The sequence below is a fragment of the Oncorhynchus keta genome, chromosome 25 (assembly GCF_023373465.1).
Source record: "Oncorhynchus keta strain PuntledgeMale-10-30-2019 chromosome 25, Oket_V2, whole genome shotgun sequence".
Taxonomy (NCBI): domain Eukaryota; kingdom Metazoa; phylum Chordata; class Actinopteri; order Salmoniformes; family Salmonidae; genus Oncorhynchus; species Oncorhynchus keta.
The window spans coordinates 3,661,297-3,687,947 of NC_068445.1; the positions used below are offsets into that span (position 1 = coordinate 3,661,297).

Consider the following 26,651-nt stretch of genomic DNA (forward strand, 5'->3'; position numbering starts at 1 on the left):
AGAGTCCACACATCCGCCTTTGTGTGTGCGTGCGTGTGTTTAGGTGAATGCAGTTGATGCCCATACAATAATCAAAGTGAGTTATTGTATGGCCAATAGTGAGAGGCATCTGTGCCAGGGTGGTGGGGAGAGACAGTCAGTCTTGCCATGGCAAGACAGACAGACAGACTTGGTATGGTAGGAGTCAGAACAGCAGAACTATTGGGTGCAGGATTAGAACTCAGTGACAGGAGTCAGCTAGTGAATAGCATTGGGTCCAAAGGCCAGGTGTCACTTACTATCAAGATTAATTGACCCCTCCATCACTCATCTCAAGAGTTAGGGGCTGTCGTATAGTGTGTGATCAGTGTGTGTGTGTGTGTGTGTGTGTGTGTGTGTGTGTGTGTGTGTGTGTGTGTGTGTGTGTGTGTGTGTGTGTGTGTGTAACTGCAATTCAAGTTTTGTGAGGATAACAAGGGGCATACAACATTTAACAGAAACAAAATACAAATGAACAAACAAATTCTAAATGGTATTATGCTGTAAAACTAAAATAAGGATGTCAGAAAATGTCCTGTAAGTTGTTCGGAATTGAAACAGGCAGAAACTATTATGGTCAGGGGAAGTTTTCACAAGGCCTTAGTGACTTCTTCAACTCTGAAGACATTTTTAATTAAGTGTGTTTATTATCCCAAGCACTCTCAAACTAAAGCAGGAAACGGAGGGATTCCTTTTCCATTTTGGCAGCACTTCACACACACACACACACACACACACACACACACACACACACACACACACACACACACACACACACACACACACACACACACACACACACACACACACACACACACACACACACACACACACACACACACACACACACACACACACACAAAAAAAATTTGGCAGATCTGAACTGACAAAAAGGTTTTCTGAAGACAAGTGTAGGAGTAAGTGAGGAAATTTCGCTCTGATTCCTCCCAGAGACGCCATCACACACACTGTCTACACACTGCAGCACGTCTCCTCCGTTTTAATAAGTGTTAACACAATGTGTGTGTCCCTCTTCCGCCCGTCCATGTCAAACCTGCCCCACACATTAGCACCTGGTGTGTGTTGACAACAGCAAAATGACACTTTCACACATCCCCAGACTATAAAATGATTCTTATTTTCACACTCTCTCCGACCGACGGCTTTAGCCAAAGCTCCCACCACTCCCTTCAGGATTATTCCAATCAAACTTTCAGACACTCTCAAATAAGACAAATCTGAACAAATTGCAGCAGTTGTGGGAGTACTTTCACCAGCAATTATATAACGATTTTATACAAGTATTAATTAAGGGCATACTTTATTAGGATCTATTTTTGCTTTTTAGGTCATAACTATTTTGCAAAATCTCTGACACCGACACCTTAATTGCTAGACAAATATTTTGAGTTTAAATATAGTCAATGAAATAAATAATTCCGTTTTTAAATCAGCAGAGACTTTTAAGGAAGCTGTAAAATAGAAAATGAAGAAAGAATGAATTTAATCACAATATTAAGACCGACAGAGAAGTTGCTAAATGAAACAAACGTGAAGAAATACATTTGTTTTTTCCAGTTTGCTTCTCTAAAAATAACATGGTCATTACCAAACTAAGTACAGGATCGCCATCAAAGTGACATCACGGACAGCTGTCCATTCAAACAAGTCAAACAATATCAAGACAAACAAATAACCGACAGCCCTATAAAACCCATTGTTCCACACATCATAACACACATTGATATAGAACATCGACCCACACATTGACGTTATTCGGAAGAAGCCTTTTATTAGGGAGCTTATATGATTCTTTAGCTAGAGGAGTTCCTCGGCTGTTGGCTCTGACTTAAGTTCATTTTCTTCCAGTGTGTTAGGTGCTGTACATACGGCCCCGCACCACAGCCCCACCTGGGCTGGGAGCGGAGCTGGAAGGGAGGGAGACGTCTTTCTCATCTTCCTCCTCTTTTGGGCATACTAGCTATCTGCAGTGGGAGGGAGGGAGGGAGGGAGGGGTAAAGTAATAGGTCAGGTTCTATTAAAGAGGCTTAGCTCAGTTCAGCACAGGCCCGGGGCTGTCTTTGTTGGCACAGCCACCACGGAGCAGTTCACACGGACCTTACGACCGGAGAGGATGAGGAGAGGAAGATGGGAGAGAGGAGGTCCGCTCCAGCTCTGTGCCACTGCCCACTGGTGGCAGGCTGGAAAAATGACTGGCAACACCGTCTTCCTCTCAATCAGAGGCGAGGAACGAGAGAGAAAGAGAGCGAGAAGGAGAGAGGACAAGACAAAGGGTGAGGGTGGATGGAGAGAGAGATAGAGGAGAGAGAGAGAAAGAGAGCGAGAGGGAGAGAGGACAAGACAAAGGGTGAGGGTGGATGGAGAGAGAGAGATAGAGGAGAGAGAGAGAAAGAGAGCGAGAGGGAGAGAGGACAAGACAAAGGGTGAGGGTGGATGGAGAGAGAGAGATAGAGGAGAGAGAGAGACGGAAATAAAAGACAAAGAAAGAAAGAAATGGATTGGGGAAGAGAGAGATGGATAAAGGGCGAGTACCTTCACAGAAACACAAAGTGTTCAACCCATCCATCCATTAATCCATGTGCCTAAGATCTACGCAGCATATAGTGCAAAGCTTTAATGGGTGAACAATATTAGGCCTACTGAGCTAATGCTAGCCCTGTGTGGCCCAGCCCTGCCTGGGCTGATTGCGGCTAACCCTTAGTGCTGCCCAGTCACCCTGAAGCATTACTGTGAGAGGGACCGGTGTTCCCCAGCATCACCCTGCATCCTCCAGCATCACAGACTTCTGCAGTAGGGCCATGGGTTCATCGCCTAGTCGGAAACCATCCTTTACGTCCACAGAGAAAGGTCTCAGGCAAACATTGGTCTCTGGGTCTCTTCCTCGCTCTCCGTTTCTGTCCAACAGCAAAGGCATTTTACACTAAGGGGAAAGAGAGTTAAGAGGCTGAACTGCAGAGTTTATTTATTCAATCATCAATGTATTCTGGTGTTTTGAATATCTCTGAAGTGAATGCCAACAGTAAGTACAAGGTCTTTTTTATTAAAGGTGGTGCCATCGCTATGCAATTAGGGGGAAAAAATTGATGAACTTGTATTTAACAACAAATGATATGTATAATTTATAACGAAGTACTATTACACATGAATATAATTACTACCCTAGTTAGTGCTGATTGTCTCGATTGCCTGACAGCGGTGAAAAGAATCTCACGCTCTCGCTTGGTGTGGACACTGATGTTGCGTCAGTGTTTCTTTATGCAGTGCTTTGCAGGATAAGCTCACACACACACACACACACACACACACACACACACACACACACACACACACACACACACACACACACACACACACACACACACACACACACACACACACACACACACACACACACACACACACACACACACACACACACACACACCCTTCCCATGCCCCTGAGTGCCCTGTGCCACCGCCACACAGAGCCCTGGCCCAGAGGGCAGCGGTCAGAGGGGTCACCCAGGCCCCTCCGAGGGGGACGCACCCCCGTCACCCCTCTCCGGACGCTCTTTAGCGCTCCTTTGTCGGGCCTGTCGAAGACCAGCCGACTCCCCTCAGATAGCACAACAATGGCCGCCGCTCAGGAAGCCCTGCTCTGCCGTCACTCTCTGCCCTCCTCCATCTCCCAGTGTGTCACTAACGCCGCGCTGAGTATCAGCCTGACATCTCACACACACAGATCTTATTATACATCCCATTCAACGCCATCAACGGGTCTAATCAGTTCGCAGAGAAAGTGCAGATACACATCGACAAAGGAGAAAACACAAATGCTGCGCGGCAACGGGGAAATATTGATGGGTCGTTTATGTTTATTGGACCCAACCCGCTTTGATAAAGCTACGCAGTCAGACTGTGGTCATATTTGGCCGTGAGACAGTGTAACGGTAACGCACCATTGTCTGCCTTCTCAGTGGCATGCTTTAAAGGAGGCTGACAAAAAAATGTTTTTTTTTTTTTAAATAGGCTAAGGCATCCCTTTAAGAAGACGCTATCTCCATGTTCACAGTTGGGCTGTAATGAAATGAAACATGTCTCACTTGTGTAAGTGGAGAGAGGCGGCCGAAACCGTGCACGTGTGTGTGTATAGAGTCTTTGATGTGTGAGCTCTCATGTAGCAAGCACGGCCTTTGGGCACAGCAAAAAAGGACAGGCACTTGACAGGTACAAAGCATGGCTGATAGTGGTCAAGGGGGCATGTGGGTAGGAAAGGGGATGATTGTGTGTGTGTGTGTGTGTGTGTGTGTGTGTGTGTGTGTGTGTGTGTGTGTGTGTGTGTGTGTGTGTGTGTGTGTGTGTGTGTGTGTGTGTGTGTGTGTGCGCTTTAAGGAAAATATATTGTAGTATGTGAGCTTCAGGAAGATGGGTGTATCAACGTGTATACAAATGTGTACACGATGGCATTGTACAGTGATGTGAGAGGGGATCTGTATGTGCTCGCTACATTATCAGCTACGGCTGGCAACGCTCTGTCTAATCCCTATTGGGGGGTTGTTCTTGTGTTAATATCAGGGCAGCTGACACTCCCTGTACCGACACCATCGGCTATACTTCCTTGTTTCTGTGATAGCCCTCCAGTGATTGGTTGTCGCGACTTGACAGGCAGAGGGCAAAGGCGTGCTCGCCACTGTCCAACCAATCAGAAGGCGAGGGAGGGAGACAAGGCGGCAACATGTCTGGAGGCGACACTGGGGATAGGCGGCACCAAGGCAGACAGAGGAGAAAAAAGACCAACCTGGAAAATGAACGTGGGGAATCAAAGCCACATCGAGACACTCGGTCTCAATTCATGAACACACATTCACGGCTAATTCAGCAGATAATGGTGCTTCCACAATGTGTTCTATTGAGATGAAACCTTAATAAAGCCTTACACTAATACCTGAGATACAGGTAGAACGCATGGGAGGATATATATAAATATATATGTGTATGGGAGGATATATAAATATATATATGCGAGAGCGAGAGAGAGATATTCTCTTTGAGCCCATAGAGAAGCATGGGAGGCCCTGGTGGTGGAGCATGCGGGAATGGAAATACAGTTATATGAAATGGGCCCCTCCTGGGCTGAGGCAGGCCCCCCTCTCTCTCAGGGCCACCCCTGCTCTGGGTGACCCTGCCTGTCTCCGGCTCCACGTGGGCTTTTTCAGCAGCCAGGGGCCCATTATCCCCCTCTCCTCGTCTCTCCCAGAAACCACACAGCTCACAAAGCACTGTCAGATTAAGACACTGTACCCCCCCCCTCACCCCCCACCAACCCTCTCTCACATATACACATACCCACAACCCCTCTTTCGCACACCCCGCCACCAGCCGTTCTACACCCCCAACCCCATCTCTCCCCATCTCTCTCACACACGCCAAGACCAGCCCTTCTATACACATATAGATGTAGGATCATCATTTGATCACTCTTTTGACGCTGAGAATTTTCCTGCAGACGAGCTTCTTGATTGACACAAATTCACTGAAAACCCACACTAACACAGATATATTAACAGTATTCCACTTTTCATGTAGCCTCATTTTGACCAGCTAATAGCCTAACCACAATGCCAGCATTATTAAGGACTAACCGTTCAGATCCTGTTGCTGACCTAATATGTTCCTGTGGCTATCTGAGATTTATCTACACTACTGTCCCGAGTAAATAGATTCACTCACTCACACCAAAAAAAGCACCCACAACCACACCAAATTGATTGTCTCATAGACAGCAGGTGTCTTCGCACAACAACATCCGTTTATTACTGTACAGAGACAGTCAATTCAATGCCGCCTTCAATAACAACCTGAACTGGTCTCTGTGATCCTCACTGTGTTTATAATAACGATCAACATTAGCATAATTAGGCCATGTCCTAATCCACAGTAACCTTATCTAACAAGTCAAGTTCTGTTCAGAGCGGGGAAAAACAAGGAAGTTTAACCTTGGCATGGGATGTGTGCTCATTTAGATATTGTTTACAGGCTCAACTGAATATTTATACAGGAGTTCAAAGTGGAGCGTTGTTGGGGAGGAAGTGAGGAGAATAGGAGTGGTTCATATCCCCCTGTGCCTCGGAATCTTTTCATGTCTGACTTAACATCTCTCCTTCTCTCCCCCCCCACTCTCTTCTAGTCCTGTTTATTTTCAGCACCTCCGCGCGGACACACACACACACACACACACACACACACACACACACACACACACACACACACACACACACACACACACACACACACACACACACACACACACACACACACACACACACACACACACACACACACACACACACACACACGTCAGCGATAGGAGCAACACACTTGACGCAAAGCAAAGGCTCCCTCACATCTCAATTATTTATACGTCTCCTGGACGATTTCATCTCAGCAACTCGGCTACATTTAGCTTGCTTTCATTTTCTGAGTTACTGTAGAAGCTGGTTGACACCAGAGAAGATAGCCCAAATCTCCCGAGGCCCTCTCTACGCTCCCTTACTCTCATTCACTCTTTCTGATACACTCCGTTTCCAATAGAATGGATGACCCCTGCCTGTACAGTACCAGTCAAAAGTTTGGACACACTTACTCATTCCAGGGTTTTTCTTCGTTTTGACATTGTAGAATAATAGTGAAGACATCAAAACTATGAAATAACACATATGGAATCATGTAGTAACCATAAAAGTGTTAAACAAATCAAAATATATTATATTTGAGATTCTTCAAAGTATCCACCCTTTGCCTCGATGACAGCTTTGCACACTCTTGGCATTCTCTCAACCAGCTTCATGAGGTAGTCACCTGGAATGTATTTCAATTAACAGGTGAGCCTTGTTAAAAGATCATTTGTGGAATTAATGCGTTTGAGCCAATCAGTTGTGTTGTGACAACGTAGGATTGGTATATAGAAGATGGTCTTTTACCAAATATTAGTCCATATTATGGAAAGAGCAGCACAAATCAGCAAAGACAAACAACAGTCCATCATTATTTTAACACCTACAGATCAGTCAACGCGGAAAATGTCAAGTTTTTTCAAGTGCAGTAGCAAAAACCGCTATGATAAGCGCTATGATAAAACTAGCTCTCATGAGGACCGCCACAGGAAAGTAAGACACAGAGTTATGTCAGCTGCAGAGGATAAGTTCATTAGAGTTACCAGCCTCAGAAATTGCATCAGATGACCTGGCCTCCACAATCACCCGACCTCAACCCAAGTGAGATGGGTTGGCATGAGTTGGCCCGCAGAGTGAAGGAAAAGCAGCAAACAAGTGCTCAGCATATGTGGGAACTCCTTCAAGAGTGTTGGAAAAGCATTCCAGGTGAGCTGGTTGAGAGAACTACACAATTCCATATGTCTTATTTCATAGTTTTGATGTCTTCACTATTATTCTATAAAGTAGAACATAGTAAAAATAATGAAAAACCATTGACTGAGTAAGTGTGTCCAAACTTTTGACTGGTATTGTACAGTTACATATTACCTCAATTACCTCGACTAACCTGTACCCCCGCACATTGACTCAGTATTGGTACCCCCTGTATATCGCCTCGTTATTGTATTATTGCTCTTAATTAAAACATTTTACTTAATAATAATTTCTGAACTTGTTGGTTAAGGGCTTGTAAGTAAGCATTTCACGGTAAGGTCTTCTTCACCTGTTATATTCGGTGCATGTGACAAATAAAATGTGATTTGAAGGGATGAAAATAGCAGTGTGGGTATAGGCAAACTATAGCAAGTCCCAGACATACTTGAGCTTGAGGATGCCAACCAATAACATGGATTTGCCTCCATTGAACCACACTATGGTAAGACCCATCCATTTCAACACACAAGGACTGTGGTTGCGTTAACTCCACAACACATGTCAAGAGATTAGGCTGATACTGAATTCCTCTTGTCTGATGAAACTACACACACAGACAGAGATTTAGATACACACACACACACAGACAGACACACACACTCTTGGAGAGCCCATCCTATGGTGATGCATACACTAGCACACACACTGCTTCATCAGCTCTCAGCGCGGCACACCGTGGGGGTGTGGTGGTGGGGGCTGGACGGAGCATTAATCAACGGTCAGGTGGAATTTGTCAGAGCTATCGATTGTGCAAGTAAATGTTACAGAAGTCATTTGTCAAAAAAATAAACAAATACAGGAGGGCAACGTGTCAAGCGTTCACGGTGAAGTGACAGTGAACACACACACACACACACACACACACACACACACACACACACACACACACACACACACACACACACACACACCTGTGTTCCTGTGGTTACACGAACCAGCCTGCTATAGTTTTCACCATGTGTTGATCAGATGATCAACGTTGACTCAACGTTAGAGATTAAACAGAGGAACAGACGGAATGTAAAAAGCAGAACATTCGTTTAGTAGATCATCTAGAAACATGATTACCCCTCAAATACACTGAGAACCTACCTCGTATTGCACTGTCGTAGTGTTGTATCCTTGGGTATCAAATCAGTCACCTACAGTAAGTGTCTGTACAGTAGATTGTTCCTGAGGTCCACACAGCTCTGAGGCCTTACCAGGGAGACAAAGACACACTGAGGTAGGGCTAGCTGGAAATAAATACAAGTACCCATTCTTACGCTGTTAGCATTGTGATTTATATATTCTATTGTCTTCCCTCAGCATACACATCCATTTTTAATGGAGGGGAGATATAGATCATGGAATGATCGGTGCCTCCTTATTTTCCTGTCCAACTATTTAATGTATAAATCAAAGTCTTGCACCCCAGTGGGGGAGACGGCCGGGGGAAGCAGAAGGCGGCTCGGCCCGGCAAAGGGCCACCGGAGGATGGTGACACCGGAGGATGGTGACAAGTGTGTGTGTGTGTGTGTGTGTGTGTGGGGGGGGGGACATACAGTATGCAGAGAATCAACAGACCAGAGCCAGTGAAGGGCTTCTATAAATCACTACATCACACAAACACATCCCCATAGCAAACCTAAGCATTACACACTGTCCATACCTTTGTTATGTATGCATCTTTGTATGACAGGTGCGCGTGCGTGTCTCTGTGTGAGCAAGACTGTACGGGGAGAGATGGCACGCACGATGTCCACAACTCCCCTCTGTTGTAGTTACTGTTTTCACCAGCAATGAGAACTGTAAACCACTAAAGAGAAGGGTCACACACCTCCACAACCACACATAACCTTACCTCAAGTTGACCGACAGGAAGCCAAACCCCTGAGGCCACGTGATGCCTGATCCCCTAGGTCTACATCTGGTCACTCAGCAGCTATAGGGCTTGGAGGCAAGGGTTTGGGATTAGGGGCTGGGACTAGTGGCTTGGGCTTGAGGAGGCATGACTGGCTCCGGAGCTGTGATCTGACATCCAGGCTGTAATCTGGGGATGTCTGGGGGTGAATAATGAGATCCTAGTCACCAGGCCCAGGTATTAATCTTAGTGAACACCACAGGCCCTGGGCGACCTTTAGGGGTTAGGGGTTAAAGTGGAATCCCTTGACCTTTGCACTGTTATTGTGGCCAGAAAGTGAGGCCCAGGGGCAAGCTGGTGGTCCTGCTGGGATTGTTGATTATGTATTTATATGTGTGTGTGTGTGCCCATACAAAACCATATGAAAGCATAATGTAACTTGCTTTCTTTAGTAGTAAGTGTGAGTACCAGGCTACATGTCATGCTAGCCTGATGAAACATGATATTTACCATGGTAACCTGCCATCTCGTCACTAGAACTGCACCATAGGTACAAGAGTCAGGTGAGTTGGCCGCAGCCAGTCTCAACATCTGTTTAAAGTGTTAACAGCAGGCATGGCTGCAGCTCTGCCCTGCCGTTTACTCTGGCAATTTTCTCAGGATGTGACCTCAGAAAGAAAAAAAGTGTTGAAGGACTGCGTGCGTGCGTGTGTGCGTGCGTGCGTGCGTGCGTGTGTGTGTGATACAGAGCATTTTCCATAGTGTCTTAACACATGGCTTAGTACATGCTTGAGAGGACACACATGGAGCTACGCAAACATGATGGAATCCCCTTTATCCTCTACAAAGGGGCATACACATAGGCCTACACACGTACGGAAGAGTCTTCCTTGAAACAACAAGATAAACCAAGCTCATAGTTTCCTATTAACCTCAGACATTCCCGAAAATAGGTTTTAAGCAATTAACCGTTGAAGGCAGTCCTAAAATAAATGCCCCCGTCCCATCACACCACCACAACCAGCGACACCCTCTTAAAAAAATATAATAACATTTGAAGACCACCTGTTGTCTATTATTTTTACATACTGCTTTCTCATAAATCATAACACTAGGTAATTAATCAAGCTGTCAAAATGGGGACTGGGGGTCACATGGCAGGGTCAGGGGTCGTATCCATGCCGATGGAGGTCAGGGTCACACCACATTCCTCATTATCAAGTTGGGATGAGAGAGGGCCCGAGCAAACAAAAGCGAAAGCAGATGGAGAGGGACGGATGGAGAAAAAAAAAAGAAGGAAAAATAAGAGGGAGAAAAAAAAAATTGGGACAAAGAAAAATGAAAGAAGCTGTCAGCTGCCTGCAAATGAAGATAGGGGAGCCGACACTGAGAGGGGAGGCGCGAAAGGCTGGAGAAAAAAAAGAATGCGATAAAAATAAAAAAAGGACGGGCATAAAAGAAAAGAACAAGAGAAAAACTACAAGATGTTTCTTCCGTACAGACACAACATTTGTTGGCAAGAGGGCGGAGGAGGAGGGGGCAGTGGTTTGCGAGGCCCGTCTCCATTTGAAAACATGGGGATTCAGATGTGGCAGATATGACTGTTATCTGCCTGTGTCTATCTTATTGAGAGAAATGATCAAGAACAAAGATCGTCTCTCTCTCTCTCTCTGTCTATGTCTCTCTCTCTCATCAAAGTCACGATTAGATGGAGCAGACAGATGGACAACAGATAGACAGATAGATGCAATAGAAGGACAATGAAACGCTCATTTACCATAAACAGCCCATGTCCTGCAAATATATTCAAAACACACATAACAAGTACCATAGAGAGAAACAGAAAGGTTGCTAATTCCTGTCATAGCTTGTGATTTAGGGAATTATTTCAAAACGCTGCCCTTTTCCCTCTTTGGTCGCCTACATGTGACCACAGGTACTCCCCGTATTCAAGTCGTGTCAAATGAAGCAAGTTAAACCCACACGGCGGTGAATATTTTATCCTAACTTAAGCTTGCGCAATCAAAGGTGTGGGGGGTGCTTGGTAAGGGCGAGAGAGAAGGAAGAGGAAAATAAGAAAAACAATCTCAAAAACGCTAATGCCGCGGAACTCCTCGCATTAGAGTCGCGCATCCCTCCCCGGCGTGAGACGCCGAAATCTCTGGCGTGGCGCTCTATCAAAAAACATCACTCCTAAATGAGACGCGACCACTGCGCAAAATTAGCTGTCAACCTTTCCTCAAAATCGCTGTTAATCTCGTTCCCAGTGTTTGCGGATTTATCAGCACATGCATCAATGTCAGCTCCTTGGTTACTGAGGCGCACTACTTGGGAGAAGATATAATTAAAAATGTTTAGGCATGGGGGGTGAAACAGCATCTTTGCTTCCTTGTCTGCAGAAGACGGTGTGATAAAGAGACAAGCCTCTCTCACGTTGTCGTCAAACTCGGGGGTCGGCGAGCGCTGCTATCGCTGTAATGATGTCCACGTAGCACTGGAGACGAGAGCCATTTTTTAACGGTGCTTTGACTCAGAGGAAAACAATGTCCCGCACATCCTTCTAACTCTTATCAACTGTTGAACGGACAGGCTTTACTCCCTTATCAAGAGTGTTCCACACACACCAGCGGAAAGACGAGTGATCCTAGAAATTCTCCTCGACCTTAACCCCAAATAATAGAAAACAAGGAAATACCGATAACTAACAATAAATCATTCCATCCATAATACGAAGGTCTACACACGTTGTTTCAAGTATTCAGATACAGTTGTGTCGCTATAGTACCCATCCAATAAGGTAGCATGTTATGTAACCCTAACATTAACTGTATCTCTAACTAACCAGCAGCAGAACACTTCAAAATATATCAAAACTAGGTCCTTGACTGACCTGAAGAAACAAACAACTACTTCACAATGTAATTACATACTTGATACTTGTCCAGCATCCCTCTTATTATGTAGCTGGCCTTTCCAAACCATCACTATTCTATCCAGCATGTGTCAAGACGAGAGGGGGGGACATTAGCTATTCAACGGGCCTGTCTCTCTGTGTGTTCGCTAGGCTACCTCTGGGACTGGGCTGCTGAGATGTCCTGGAAACTTACCCCTTATATCACAAACCCTGGCCCCGCCCGTACGCCCGTCTGTCTGTCTGTCTGCCTGCCTGGCCAGACCTGGTCAGATGACAACAGGCCAGACAGCTTGGAAAAGAGAGAAACATGTATAATACATCCTGCATAAATAAATCTCCCCGTTGAGATTTTTTTGTCCTCCCTCGTCTCCTTCTCACTCTCCCCTGGGTTGGGGTGTCGGGGCGCGAGACAACCGTGTGTGGATCTGCGAAACTCCTAGGTGCTCTGTAGGTGTGTGCAAATAGTTCACAAACAATGTGCCAAGCTCATTCCCATAAGGGCAGACACCTCCCTCTTGTCCTCCTCCCAGGCATCTTGGCCTCGACAATGTCATACTCACTCAAAACCCATGGGACTCTCCTATAAGGGTAGTGGGGCTGTCTAAAGTGTGCTCGTCTTTGCCGTGTCGATGACAGTATAGAGGCAGGTCCAACTAGCTCTCACAGTCTCACGTCAGAATTAGACGTTCATCCATGTTTTGCAAATGTCAAATTTCGAAGTAGCTGAAAACGTCAAATGTTGGAAGTATTTAAGGTTACATTATTAAGATTAGGGTTAAGTTCAGGGATTAACTCCAACATCTTAAAGTTAGGCATTAACTCTGTATGGTTGAGTTTAGGGTTAAGGTTTGGGATAGGCTTAAGACCAAAATCTCAAAAACAACTTGCAACCTTTGTAATCAGAGGCAGATGCTTATCCCCATCCGCCATTCCCGTCCACAGTGCCCTAGCAAAACAGAAAGCTACTTGAAGGTAACAGCGCTCACGGTTACCACGTCATCTCCCGACATCCACAGACATGGATGGGCAGGTCAGTGTATAGGCGTGGTACCATTACCCAGCGCTGTCCTGGTCAGAGATGAGAAGCTGACGAGTCCTGCCGCTACTGATCAACAAACACAGACAGACAGACGGGTGGACCACGAGTCAGGTGTGGAGGGGTCAGATGGGTAGGGTCAGGCGGGCTAGTAAAGTGGCAGCAGTGGGCTCGTCTGGTTGGCTGCTACTCTCATTAAAGCGGAGGACGAGAGTGATGTAGACCAAGGACTCAGGGGCCACAGCACAGTCGGCTCAGGGCTCTGTGCTCTCTCTCTCTCTCTCAGGCGACGCCTGACCACCAGAACACACACAACCTCCCTCAAACACACACGCGCCTGCAGTGAGCAGATCATCCTTTTTTTCCCTTTCTCATCCTGCTCCTTCTCATCCTTCTTCTCCTCCTCAGCCGAGAGGACAGACCTTTAAGTCGCTTATTCCCCTCTTCATTAGAGAGAAAATGAACTCTGGTAAACGCTTGTTAAAGCCCTTACCTACACTCCCCCGGTTAATGCGAGTGATCCATTTGTGTCTGTTTCTGGCTGACAACGCTTACCGGAAGATTAATCGTGGGGTGTCAGGCGACGGCAACCCCTGTCCCTTTCCCATTTCCTTTCTTCTGGGCTGCAGACGTAATAATGGAGCCCGTCTTTTGTTGTAACAGCGTGATTAGTGAGGAGAAAAGGAGCGCGGGCGGGGGGGAAAAAACACTGCCCTTCACAACTTCATACAAGTGTAGATGTGCGCTTGCGAATTAGGATCACTTGACTACGGCGAAGTGCGGTTATTAATTCATCTCCATACGGCAAAGAGAGAAGGGATATAATAAATGGCTTATTAATATTTCCCATTTGGGTCCGGCTGTCTTTATCTGTATCTGGTGCAGGGCAGGAGAGAGAGGGGCCTGTGTCGCCCCACCCCAGGGTCCATCAGTCACTGAGGCCCTGCGGCGATCCCTCTTGCTTACGGGAATGACAACGTGAAGTGCTCCTTCCAATCCCTGGGTGCAAGGGATAATCGCTGCTCATTACCGGCCCATTCCCAGGAATGCCTGCCTACCGGGGAAGCACGAATCCTCCACTGGATTGGGAGCAAACCCCGAGTGGACCAGCCACGGGAATCACCCCCTCAAAAAAGTATGTTAAAATGAAAACAAGATACCTTTTCTTTTACTTATTCAGGCAACCCACACTCTATAAGACACATGTATACATAACACCCACACACACCACTATATTCCCCCTCTGCCAGTGCCAATGGACCAGGGTGGCTCCAAAAGCTGGGGGATTGTGGGCGACTGGCGGTGCCTCATTAAATTTGCTGGGTTGTCTAATTGTCTTGCGCGGACCTCCGAGAGACTAGTACATTATACTCATCGCAATTAAGCAAACAAAAGAGTTGAGCCACCCAGGAACTGGGGATGAGGCTAGCTGGGGGTAACCCCACACACACGGGACTACAAAAACAAACCCTCCTTCCAGCTACAAAAAAAATAAAAAGAAAGAGAAAAGATATGGGGGACAAAACATGTGGGGGAGTGGAGGAGGAGAGATGAGAGAAGCATCCAGATCTTCCTGGGATTGGCCAGATGTCACAGGGATGGGATGGGGGGTGGGGGTCATTTGAGGCACACCTTTGTGCTGAACCTGTCTTGTTTACCACACTGCAGCTCAGCACTCTGAGAGGCCATTCAGAGGCCCAGCCTTTCAGAAAGTACTGAAGCACCCCTTAAGCCCACTTAACTACCATTTTCACACACTCTCCCTGCTCTCCTTTTTGTCCTTGCCTCCATTACATCAAACGCAGGAACAAAGGGGGGAGAACAGAAACTCTGGCCGCAGAATGGACCCATCACAAATATTAATGTGAAAAGGTGTTGAAGTGCAGAATCTACTTTTCTACACAAGGACAACTTGGGATTTTTTTTGTGGGGGGTTCTTTTGGCTGCAATGAGCTTGGTTTTCAGGCGAAAGGGGAGGCTAAGGACTCAAAGTGCAATTATCCACAAGGAAGGGCTTGAGACGAGCCACTGCTAAAGACTCCACACAGCCCATTAAAGGAGCTCTAAATGAAAGGCTGCATTCACACGCCACCTCTATTAGGCACAGCCTGCACACAGTGCATACACACACAGACTGTCGCATATTAACACAACTTCACATATATATAAAAAAAAACATTTAACATGAGCTTGATGATAAATAAATAAGTACACAATACTCACAGTCATTAAAAAGGGGACATATTGAACAACTCCCTCACAATATAAATATAGATATATATCCATCTATATACACACACATATATATATATATATATATACATATATATATATATATATATAGATATATATACCCTGCTCAAAAAAATAAAGGGAACACTTAAACAACACAATGTAACTCCAAGTCAATCACACTTCTGTGAAATCAAACTGTCCACTTAGGAAGCAACACTGATTGACAATACATTTCACATGCTGTTGTGCAAATGGAATAGTCAACAGGTGGAAATTATAGGCAATTAGCAAGACACCCCCAATAAAGGAGTGGTTCTGCAGGTGGTGACCACAGACCACTTCTCAGTTCCTATGCTTCCTGGCTGATGTTTTGGTCACTTTTGAATGCTGCCGGTGCTTTCACTCTAGTGGTAGCATGAGACGGAGACTACAACCCACACAAGTGGCTCAGGTAGTGCAGCTCATCCAGGATGGCACATCAATGCGAGCTGCGGCAAGAAGGTTTGTTGTGTCTGTCAGCGTAGTGTCCAGAGCATGGAGGCGCTACCAGGAGACAGGCCATCAGGAGCCGTGGAGGAGGCCGTAGGAGGGCAACAACCCAGCAGCAGGACTGCTACCTCCGCCTTTGTGCAAGGAGGAGCAGGAGGAGCACAGCCAGAGCCATGCAAAATAACCTCCAGCAGGCCACAAATGTGCATGTGTCTGCTCAAACGGTCAGAAACAGACTCCATGAGGGTGGTATGAGGGCCCGACGTCCACAGGTGGGGGTTGTGTTTACAGCCCAACACCGTGCAGGACCAAGATTGGCAAATTCGCCACTGGCGCCCTGTGCCCTTCATAGATGAAAGCAGGTTCAAACTGAGCACATGTGACATACGTGACAGTCTGGAGACGCCGTGGAGAACGTTCTGCTGCCTGCAACATCCTCCAGCATGACCGGTTTGGCGGTGGGTCAGTCATGGTGTGGGGTGGCATTTCTTTGGGGGGCTGCACAGCCCCGCACAGCCCTTTGGGGGGCCGCACAGCCATTAGGTACCGAGATGAGATCCTCAGACACCTTGTGAGACCATATGCTGGTGCGTTTGGCCCTGGGTTCCTCCTAATGCAATACAATGCTAGACCTCATGTAGCTGGAGTGTGTCAGCAGCTCCTGCAAGAGGAAGGCATTGATGCTATGGACTGGCCCGCCCGTTCCCCAGACCTGAATCTGGGACATGTCTCGCTCCATCCACCAACGCCACGTTGCACCACAGACTGTCCAGGAGTTGGCAGATGCTTTAGTCCAGGTCTGGGAGGAGATCCCTCAGGAGACCATCCGCCACCTCATCAGGAGCATGCCCAGGCGTTGTAGGGAGGTCGTGGTCCTTCTGTAGCTCAGTTGGTAGAGCATGGCGCTTGTAACGCCAGGGTAGTGGGTTCGATTCCCGGGACCACCCATACGTAGAATGTATGCACACATGACTGTAAGTCGCTTTGGATAAAAGCGTCTGCTAAATGGCATATATATACAGGCACGTGGAGGCCACACACACTACTGAGCCTCATTTTGACTTGTTTTAAGGACATTACATCTAAGTAAGATCAGCCTGTAGTATGGTTTTCCATATTAAATTTGAGTGTGACTCCAAATCCAGACCTCCATGGGTTGATAAATTTGATTTCCATTGATCATTTTTGTGTAATTTTGTTTTCAGCACATTCAACTATGTAAAGAAAAAAGTATTTAATAAGAATTTCATTCATTCAGATCTAGGATGTGTTATTTTAGTGTTCCCTTTATTTTTTTTATCAGTGTATAATATATCAATGAGTAGGTGTTCTAAAACATGACTGGTATTGTATATATGTGTTTGAAATGATTGACACCCTTGACAAAGAAGAGCAACAATGACTGAATGAAATAAATAATTCAAATACTGAGCTATACAGTTACATCGGGTCAAAGATCATGCCCCCAAGACATGCTTACCTCTCACCATTAACAATAACAAGGGAGGTTAGCATGTCCTGGGAGTATGATCTTTGACCCTGTAACTTTCTCACTCATCATTATTCACCATTAATTCAGGATTATCCGTAATCATGGTAGCATCCAAATGACTGTAGAAGTGTTTAGAAACATTATATTCTTATATGAAATAAAAGTTACTCCGAAAGGACACAATACATTATTTACCATTCATTTCTATTGGGCACAAAATAATCTGAAACACAAGCAGAACAAACTGCAAATGCATCCAACAACTTTGTAGAGTTTAATGTCGTAATTGTGTGCTAGGAATATGGGCCAAAATACAAAAACAATTATTTATACAAATCCTTAGGGGTGTCAATAATTTTACCCCTACCTTTATGAGAAAAATAATGACTACTAGTTAAACAAAATCTATTTCTCTAAGCAATTGTATTAGTATGAAATAGTATGATTTTCAAAAAATGTTTGCACACAATATAGCTCACTATTTCAATTATTAATTTTATACAAGGGGTGTCAAACATATGGACTGTGGTCCAGAGAGGGCCCTATCTGGCCCAATGGTGGTTTGAGTAAAAAAAATATATATATATATATTAGCAATTTGTTTTGATGCTCCCTAACTCAATATACTTTCAAATGACTAAAACCAAATGGAAACAGTGTAGTAATGATAATGGATATACATTCATACAGTGTATTGACTGTGTCCAGCTTGCTAATAATCACCCAAATGAAAGCTAGACAGTCAGGGAGCATCAAACATTTTAAAAATGATGGATGGAGGAAATAGTTTTGCAAATTTTTACAGTGTGAAAATATAAGAAATATTCTGCCGGGCTCGCCAGACCTCGTTGAAGACCGAATGCGGCCCACAGGTCAAAATGAGTTTGACAACCCCTGTTTTATAGTCTTCATCAAGGGTATCAATAATTTCAGACCCCAACTGTATATCATAATATTTATAAACATCAAACATATTCACTAAACATATGAAATACGTATGAAAATGTGTAGCTGATAATAATTGTGTTTTTTGGCTTAGTATCAAATCAGTGGAACTAAGACATTGAATTGACTAGTTAAATTAGTATGCCTGGCTGAGTTTGAGGTAAAGCCCAGTGTACCACACGCACAGGTGGTATTACGCATGCGCTTAGAGTGGAACACTGCATTAGCCATCTCCAACCACAGAGAGGGGTGAAAAGTTTATGCTGCCATTACCCGTCAAAGAGAGTGCAGGACACACACACACACACACACACACACACACACACACATACACACACACACACACCACACAGAGAGAGAGAGAAGCTTTCAGAGTTCAGAGAGTCACGGTCAGGGTAGTGGGACACTGAAAAGCCCATCATGTGGAGAGAGATGGTGGATCACGCTAATCTCCAGGATAGCAGCTCCACAGACCCCACCTCTACCTCCTCAGCCTGCCCACACATTCAGAGCATCAGCTCTGGGAAAAGCTAGCCCTGCCTCCCCTGTGTTGTGCGGACTCTGATCCAGCCATGGTAAGAGGAATAGGGAAAAGTAGCAGATTATTTACATAGGCTATAATCTACAACAAAGCTATCAATCGACAACTAATTCCGTGAATATTCAAGTTTAAAGTTAGATGAATATTCAAATCAAACGTAATTTGTCACATGCTTTATAAACAACAGTTGTAAGACCAACAGTGAAATGCTTACTTACCCTTCCCAACAACGCAGATAGAATTATTATTATTATATTTAAATAACAAGGACTAAATAGACGATGAGTCACGATAACTTGACTATATACATGGGGTACCAGTACCAAGTCAATGTGCAGGGGTACAAGGAAATCGAGGTAGATAGGTACATATCACAAGGAATAAAGTGACTAAGCAACAGGATACTGATGAATCATAAGAGTTTGTGCAAAGAGGGTCAAAGCAGACAGTCCTGGGAGCTACTTGGTTAAGTATTTAGCATTCTAATGGCTCGGGGGTAGAAGCTGTTCAGGGACCTGTTGGTTCCAGACTTGATGCATCGGTACCGCTTGCAGTGCAGCAGCAGAGAGAACAGTCTTTGACATAGGGTGGCTGCAGTCTAACAATTTTTAGGGCCTTACTCTGACACCGCCTGGTATAGAGGTCCTGGATATCAAGCTGCTCGGTGTAGTGCCTTGCGGTCGGATGCCAACCAGTTGCCATACCAAGAGGTGATGCAGCCAGTCAGCTGGATAACCTTTTGAGGATGGCAGCATCATAAGTGGTGGGAGGGTGCATGTACAGTGTATTCGGAAAGTATTCAGACCCCGTGAATTTTTCCACATTTTGATATGTTACAACCTCATTCTAAAATGGAATAAAAAATGTTTACTGATCCATTTCATTCCCTTTTCTTCAAAATGTCAAGGTATCCAATTGGTAGTTACAGTCTTGTCTCATCATAGTTACAGTCTTGTCTCAACACCGTGTCAGTGTTCATTGCCCCTGGCCAGCCACAGGAGTCGCTAGAGCGGGATGGGACAAGCACATCCCTGCCGGGAAAAACCTCGAAAACAAACTGAAATATCATATTATCATATTATAAAGTAAAGTATTCAGACCCTTTACTCAGTACTTTGTTGAAGCACCTTTGGCAGTGATTACAGCCTCGAGTCTTATTGTGTATGATGCAACAAGCTTGGCCCAACTGTTTTTGGGAATTGTTCTCTGCAGATCCTCTCAAGCTCTGTCAAGTTGGATGGGGAGCGTCGCTGCACCGCTATTTTCAGGTCTCTCCAGAGATGTTCGATCAGGTTCAAGTCCAGGCTCTGCTTGTCCCGAAGCCAGTCCTGTGTTGTCTTGGCTGTGTGCTTAGGGTTGTTGTCCTATTGGAAGGTGAACCTTTGCCCCAGTCTACGGTACTGAGCGTGCTGGAGCAGGTTTTCATCAAGGATCTCTGTGTACTTTGCTCAGTTCATCTTTCCCTCAATCCTGACTAGTCTCAGAGAATCTTGTTTCTCATGGTCTGAGAGTCCTTATAAGGTGCCTTTTGGCAAACTCCAAGCGGGCTGTATTCCGTCTAGCCACTCTACCATAAAGGCCTGATTGGTGGAGTCCCACAGAGATGGTTGTCCTTCTGGAAGTTTCTCCCATCTACACAGAGCAACTCTGGAGCTCTGTCAGAGTGACCATCGGCTTCTTGGTCACCTCCCTGACCAAGGCCCTTCTCCCACGATTGCGCAGTTTGGCCGGGTGGCCAGCTCTAGGAAAAGTCTTGGTGGTTCCAAATTTCTTCCATTTAAGAATGATGGAGGCAACTGTGTTCTTGGGGACCTTCAATACTGCAGAAACATTTTGGTACCCTTCCCCAGGTCTCTGCCTCGACACAATCCTGTCTCAGAGATCTACGGACAATTCCTTCGACCTCGTGGCTTGGTTTATGCTCTGACATGCACTGTCAACTGTGTGACCTTACATACTCGACTTCTTGGCACTGACGGAAACATGGATCACCACAGATAACACTGCTACTCCTACTGCTCTCTCTTCGTCCGCCCACGTGTTCTCGCACACCCCGAGAGCTTCTGGTCAGCGGGGTGGTGGCACCGGGATCCTCATCTCTCCCAAGTGGTCATTCTCTCTTTCTCCCCTTACCCATCTGTCTATCGCTCCTTTGAATTTCATGCTGTCACAGTTACCAGCCCTTTCAAGCTTAACATCCTTATCATTTATCGCCCTCCAGGTCCCCTCGGAGAGTTCATCAATGAGCTTGATGTCTTGATAAGCTCCTTTCCTGAGGACGGCTCACCTCTCACAGTTCTGGGCGACTTTAACCTCCCCACGTCTACCTTTGACTCATTCCTCTCTGCCTCCTTCTTTCCACTCCTTTCCTCTTTTGACCTCACCCTCTCACCTTCCCCCTACTCACAAGGCAGGCAATACGCTCGACCTCATCTTTACTAGATGCTGTTCTTCCACTAACCTCATTGCAACTCCCTCCAAGTCTCCGACCACTACCTTGTATCCTTTTCCCTCTTGCTCTCATCCAACACTTCCCACACTGCCCCTACTCGGATGGTATCGCGCCGTCCCAAACTTCGCTCTCTCTCCTCCGCTACTCTCTCCTCTTCCATCCTATCATCTCTTCCCTCTGCTCAAACCTATCTCCTGATTCTGCCTCCTCAACCCTCCTCTCCTCCCTTTCTGCATCCTTTGACTCTCTATGTCCCCTATCTTCTAGGCCGGCTCGGGCTCCGTGGCTGACTCATTGCGAGCTCACAGAACAGGGCTCCGGGCAGCCGAGCGGAAATGGAGGAAAACTCGCCTCCCTGCGGACCTGGCATCCTTTCGCTCCCTCCTCTCTACATTTTCCTCCTCTGTCTCTGCTGCTAAAGCCACTTTCTACCACTCTAAATTCCAAGCATCTGCCTCTAACCCTAGGAAGCTCTTTGCCACCTTCTCCTCCCTCCTGAATCCTCCTCCCCCCTCCTCCCTCTCTGCAGATGACTTCGTCAACCATTTTGAAAAGAAGGTCGAACATCCGATCCTCGTTTGCTAAGTCAAACGACACCGCTGGTTCTGCTCACACTGCCCTACCCGGTGCTCTGACCTCTTTCTCCCCTCTCTCTCCAGATGAAATCTCGCGTCTTGTGACGGCCGGCCGCCCAACAACCTGCCCGCTCGACCCTATCCCCTCCTCTCTTCTCCAGACCATTTCCGGAGACCTTCTCCCTTACCTCACCTCGCTCATCAACTCATCCCTGACCGCTGGCTACGTCCCTTCCGTCTTCAAGAGAGCGAGAGTTGCACCCCTTCTGAAAAAACCTACACTCGATCCCTCCGATGTCAACAACTACAGACCAGTATCCCTTCTTTCTTTTCTCTCCAAAACTCTTGAACGTGCCGTCCTTGGCCAGCTCTCCCGCTATCTCTCTCAGAATGACCTTCTTGATCCAAATCAGTCAGGTTTCAAGACTAGTCATTCAACTGAGACTGCTCTTCTCTGTATCACGGAGGCGCTCCGCACCGCTAAAGCTAACTCTCTCTCCTCTGCTCTCATCCTTCTAGACCTATCGGCTGCCTTCGATACTGTGAACCATCAGATCCTCCTCTCCACCCTCTCCGAGTTGGGCATCTCCGGCGCGGCCCACGCTTGACTGTCCTACCTGACAGGTCGCTCCTACCAGGTGGCGTGGCGAGAATCTGTCTCCTCACCACGCGCTCTCAACACTGGTGTCCCCCAGGGCTCTGTTCTAGGCCCTCTCCTATTCTCGCTATACACCAAGTCACTTGGCTCTGTCATAACCTCACATGGTCTCTCCTATCATTGCTATGCAGACGACACACAATTAATCTTCTCCTTTCCTCCTTCTGATGACCAGGTGGTGAATCGCATCTCTGCATGTCTGGCAGACATATCAGTGTGGATGACGGATCGCCACCTCAAGCTGAACCTCGGCAAGACGGAGCTGCTCTTCCTCCCGGGAAGGACTGCCCGTTCCATGATCTCGCCATCACGGTTGACAACTCCATTGTGTCCTCCTCCCAGAGCGCTAAGAACCTTGGCGTGATCCTGGACAACACCCTGTCGTTCTCAACTAACATCAAGGCGGTGGCCCGTTCCTGTAGGTTCATGCTCTACAACATCCGCATGAGTACGACCCTGCCCCACACAGGAAGCGGCGCAGGTCCTAATCCAGGCACTTGTCATCTCCCATCTGGATTACTGCAACTCGCTGTTGGCTGGGCTCCCTGCCTGTGCCATTAAACCCCTACAACTCATCCAGAACGCCGCAGCCCGTCTGGTGTTCAACCTTCCCAAGTTCTCTCACGTCACCCCGCTCCTCCGCTCTCTCCACTGGCTTCCAGTTGAAGCTGATCCGCTACAAGACCATGGTGCTTGCCTACGGAGCTGTGAGGGGAACGGCACCTCAGTACCTCCAGGCTCTGATCAGGCCCTACACCCAAACAAGGGCACTGCGTTCATCCACCTCTGGCCTGCTCGCCTCCCTACCACTGAGGAAGTACAGTTCCCGCTCAGCCCAGTCAAAACTGTTCGCTGCTCTGGCTCCCCAATGGTGGAACACACTCCCTCACGACGCCAGGACAGCGGAGTCAATCACCACCTTCCGGAGACACCTTAAACCCCACCTCTTTAAGGAATACCTAGGATAGGATAAAGTAATCCTTCTCACCCCCCCTTAAAAGATTTAGATGCACTATTGTAAAGTGGCTGTTCCACTGGATGTCATAAGGTGAATGCACCAATTTGTAAGTCGCTCTGGATAAGAGCGTCTGCTAAATGACTTAAATGTAATGTAAATGTAATAAACAGGTGTGTACTTTTCCAAATAATGTCCAATCAATTGAATTGACCATAGGTGGACTCCAATCAAGTTGTAGAAACATCTCAAGGATGATCAATGGAAACAGGATGCACCTGGGCTCAATTTTGAGTCTCATAGCAAAGGCCCTGAATATGAATGTAAATAAGGTATTTATGTTTTAAATTTGTATAAATTTGCACAAAAAAAAATTACAACTGTTTTTAATTTGTCATTGTGGGGAACTGTGTGTAGATTGCTGAGAATTGTTATTTATTTGATCCATTTTAGAATAAGGCTTTAGCGTAAAAAAATGAGGAAGACGGGAAGGGACCTGAATACTTTCCGAATGCACTCTTTAAGTGTGAGTTTGTGGGTGTGCAATAGGGTAGAAGTGATTGGCAGATATACACTACATTACCTGCATGTCAAACATCTCATTGCACCCATTCAGCCACAACAGCATTAGTGAGGTCGGGCACTGATGATGGGCGATTAGGCCTGGTTTGCAGTCGGTGTTCCAATTGATCCCAAAGGTGTTTGATGGGGTTGAGGTCAGGGCTCTGTGTAGGCCAGTCAAGTTATACACACCGATCTCGACACATTTCTGTGTGGACCTCGTTGTGCAGAGGCATTGTCAGGCTGAAACAGGAAAGGGCCTACCCAAACTGTTGTCACAAAGTTGGAAGCATAGAATCGTCTAGAATGTCATTGTATGCTGTAGGGTTAAGATTTAACTTCACTGGAACTAAGGGGCCTAGCCCGAACCATGAAAAACAGCCCCAGACCATTATTCCTCGTCCACCAAACTTTACAGTTGGCACGATGCATTGGGGCAGGAAGCGTTCTCCTGGCATCCGCCAAACCGAGATACATCCGTCGGACTGCCAGATAGCGACGCGTGATTCATCACTCCAGAAAACATGATTCCACTGCTCCAGAGTCCAATGGCAGCGAGCTTTACACAACTCCAACCAACGCATGGCATTGTGCATGGTGATCTTAGGCCTGTGTGTGGCTGCTCGGCCATGGAAACCCATTTCATGAAGCTCCCGGCAAACAGTTATTGTGCTGACATTGCTTCCAGAGGCAGTTTGGAACTCAGTAGTGAATATTGCAACCGAGGACAGGCAATTTTTAAAGTGCTAAGTGCTTCAGCACTCTGTGTTCCCGTTCTGTGAAGCTGTGTGGCATCAGTGTTGCCAACTCATTTTCAAGGTAAGTTGCTAAGAGGCAGGTTGATTTGTTGCTAAAAGTTGCTAAATGGCGTTGTGATGTCATTGCGTGATAACGTAAAACCGCATCATCACGTAGAATACACAATAACGTTGCTCAAATTGACACGCCATCTCAGCAAAAAATATGATTTGACATTTGTTCAGGTACAGACTCACACTCTTTTCTGTACTTCTGGCTGTACAATTTTGATTGAGACACATTGATTGATGTTTCAAGTTCTGTTCAAAATCAAACATTCGTGACCAACTATATTCATTGGGTTTGGCACGTCAAACCCGTACGACTAATGCTGTAGTCAGCCAACAATGACTTGCAATTTGCTAAAATGACTGCTGGCCTGCTGCTGACGTCACTCACAACATACTTTTGCAGCAAGGCAAGTGTGTTGTGACAGAGAAATCATTTTTGTATAGAGGGAAAATGAGTGCATTTTAGAGTTTGAGTTCAAAATAAATGTTTTAAAGTAGCTAAATTTGATGCTAGGTGCAGTTTGCCAGGGTAGTCTGAAAAGTTGTTAAATCTAGCAACTAAATTGCTAAGTTGGCATCACTGTGGCGCCTACCACTTTCGGGTGACCCATTGCTGCTCCTAGACGTGTCCACCTGCCAGCAGCGGGTGCAGAAAAAATAGCCAAATCCACTCATTTAAGGGGTGTCCACATACTTTTGTACAGTGGTGTAAAGCACTTAAGTAAAAACTACTTTAAAGTAATACTTAAGTAGTTTTTTTTTAGTATCTGTACATCACAATTTTTGACAACTTTTACTTTCACTTCACTACATTCCTAAAGAAAATGAGGTACTTTTTCTCTGAAATCTTTTCCAACAGTACTCTGGTCATCCCTACTGCCTCTGATCTGGCAGACTGACTAAGCACAAATGCTTTGTTTGTAAATTATGTCTGAGTGTTGGAGTCTTTGAGTGTGCCCCTGGTTGTCAGTAAATAAAGATATCTGTCCCGTCTGGTTTGCTTAATACAAGGAATGTTTAATTATTCATACGTTTCCTTTTAATACTTAAGTATATTTTAGCAACAACATTTACTTTTGATTATGAAGTATATTTAATTAACAGCAAATACTTTTAGATTTTCACTCAAGAAATATTTTACTGGGAGACTTTCACTTTTACGTTTTCTGTTAAGGTACAGTGGGGCAAAAAAGTGTTTAGTCAGCCACCAATTATGCAAGTTCTCCCACTTAAAAAGATGAGGCCTGTAATTTTCATCATAGGTACACTTCAACTATGACAGACAAAATGAGAAAAGAAATCCAGAAAATCACATTGTAGGATTTTTAATGAATTTATTTGCAAATTATGGTGGAAAATAAGTATTTCTTTATTTTTACTATTTTCTACATTGTAGAATAATAGTGAAGACATCAAAACTATGAAAAAACACATATGGAATCATGTAGTAACCATAAAAGTGTTAAACAAATCAAAATATAATTTATATTTGAGATTCTTCTAAGAAGCCACACTGTGCCTTGATGACAGCTTTTCACAATCTTGGCATTCTCTCAACCAGCTTCAAGAGGTAGTCACCTGGAACTGATTTCAATTAACAGGTGTGCCTTGTTAAAGTTAATATGTGGATAAGTTAATAGAGTTACCAGCCTCAGAAATTGCAGCCCAAATAAATTATTCAGAGTTCAAGTAACAGACACA

The 26,651-nt window shown here is 45.7% G+C and overlaps 1 protein-coding gene across 5 annotated transcripts in view; it reads right to left on the minus strand.

Moving 5' to 3' along the window:
• LOC118357810 (cotranscriptional regulator FAM172A homolog) overlaps window positions 1-26,651 on the minus strand; it is a 230,206-nt gene that overhangs the window by 143,378 nt on the left and 60,177 nt on the right. The gene's annotated exons all lie outside the window — the stretch shown is intronic.